Source organism: Perca fluviatilis, chromosome 1 (assembly GCF_010015445.1).
Source record: "Perca fluviatilis chromosome 1, GENO_Pfluv_1.0, whole genome shotgun sequence".
Lineage (NCBI taxonomy): Eukaryota > Metazoa > Chordata > Actinopteri > Perciformes > Percidae > Perca > Perca fluviatilis.
The window spans coordinates 6,335,338-6,337,837 of record NC_053112.1 but is presented as its reverse complement, the minus strand read 5'-3'; positions in this window follow the sequence as shown (position 1 = coordinate 6,337,837).

Genomic DNA, 2,500 nt, shown 5'->3' with positions numbered 1-2,500 from the left:
AAATGGTTTTTACCTTCACAGGTGCGCTTTGTCAGGGTTCATTAGTGGAATTATTTCCTTTATTAATAAAAAGCAAGCAAGTGGCTACTTTCGGAAGAATCTAAAATATAAGACATGTTTTAAGTTATTTCACACTTTTTTGTTAGGTACATAATTCCATATGTGTTCATTCATAGTTTTGATGCCTTCAGTGAGAATCTACAATGTAAATAGTCATGAAAATAAAAAGGAAACACATTGAATGAGAAGGTGTGTCCAAACTTTTGGCCTGTACTGTATATTTTACTATTAAAGCCATGTAGGATATTTAATTCATAGCTTTTCAAGCTTCAAAACATTCTGCAGCGCTCGAATACTAAATAAATTGGATACATAAACTATACAGCACTGAGCACATGGCACTTCCTGAATGTGCAAAACACATGCCAGAATATGTAAAACAGAAATGTGTTCAGGCCGACATTACATTATAAACAGAAATAAATCGATTATGAGCCGACCGATTATCGATGCAGCATCGTCCACGATTCGATTCATCGATTATTTGATTAATTTCAACACCTCTAGTAATTTAAGACCGTTATGGATGTAATTTAAAGGAACACGCCGACTTATTGGGAATTTATCTTATTCACCATAACCCCAGTAACTTGTCCAACCATACTGTTCCACAGTTAATAGACTAGTCCATACAGACCCTTCTCATCTCTGTGCGTGCTGTAAAGCTGTCTGACGGCTCCAGCGGCATCAGCCAATCACAGAACAGGCAGGTGAATGGTTCCATAATCCTGCTCACTGAGTTGGCGGACGCTAACAGCAGTTCTTATTTGCATGTTGTGATTTAGAGTCACAAGCGTGTAAAAATAACACCGTAACATGAGACACAGCCGTCTTCTAACTGTAAACAAACTGGGAACTATATTCTCGGTCGGAAGAATATAGTACTTGGCGGAGTGATATGCTGCAGCGCGCCTGTCTGAGAATATAGTTCCCGGTTTGTTTACGGTTAGAAGATGGCTGTGTCTCATGTTACGTTGTTTTTTGTACACGCTGTGATTCTACAAATCACAACATGTAAACAGGAACATGTTGGCGTTATTTTGTCACTTTTGTCACAATTCGGAGCAGTAGGCTAGTTGGAACCAGTCACCTGCAGGATCTGTGCTAGGCTAGGCTAGTTGGAACCAGTCACCTGCAGGATCTGTGCTAGGCTAGGCTAGTTGGAACCAGTTACCTGCAGGATCTGTGCTAGGCTAAGCTAATGCTGGAGCCGTCAGACAGCTTTACAGCACGCACGGAGATGAGAAGGGTATGTATCGACTAGTCTAACTCTGGGGGTTACGGTGAATAAGATAAAGTCCCAATAAGTCGGTGTGTTCCTTTAAGACCATTATGAATGTAATTTAAGACCATGTAATTTAAGACCATTATGAATGTAATTTAAGACCATTATGAATGTAATTTAAGACCATTATGAATGTAATTTAAGACCATTATGAATGTAATTTAAGACCTTTATGAATGTAATTTAAGACCATGTAATTTAAGACCGTTATCAATGTAATTTAAGACCTTTATGAATGTAATTTAAGACCATGTAATTTAAGACCGTTATGAATGTAATTTAAGACCATGTAATTAAGACCATTATGAATGTAATTTAAGACCATTATGAATGTAATTTAAGACCATGTAATTTAAGACCATGTAATTTAAGACCATGTAATTTAAGACCGTTATGAATGTAATTTAAGACCTTTATGAATGTAATTTAAGACCATTATAAATGTAATTTAAGACCGTTATGAATGTAATTTAAGACCATGTAATTTAAGACCTTTATGAATGTAATTTAAGACCATGTAATTTAAGACCATTATGAATGTAATTTAAGACCTTTATGAATGTAATTTAGGAACCATGCTTTAAGGCCGTTATGGAGTCTTGAAATTTTAGACCTTTATGAATGTGGTTTTAGGGCAAAATTCGCAGTAAATTTAAAGGGCATTTGTGAATGTAATTTAGAACCATGTAATTTTAAGACGGATTATGAATGTAATTTAAGACCGTAGATTTAAGACCGTTATAGATGAATTTAAAGACCATGTAATTTAAGACCGTATATGTTTAAGACCGTTATGAATGTGTAATTTAAGACCATGTAAATTTAAGATTTTATGAATGTAATTTAAGACCGTTAGCAGATGATATGTTTAAGACCATTATGAATGCTTGTTTTGAGGCCGTTATCAATGTAATTTGAACCTTTATGAATGTAATTTGAGGGCAAATACGCAATTTAAGACCCGTTATGAATGTAATTTAAGACGTATACATTAAGACCATTATGAATGTAATTTAAGATTGCATTATGAATGTAATTTAGACCATGTAATTTAAAGACCATTATGAGATGTAATTTAAAGACCATGTAATTAAGACCATTAGCGGTGTTTGGGGAGCCCAGCTTTATGAATGTGCAATTTAAAGACCAAAAACA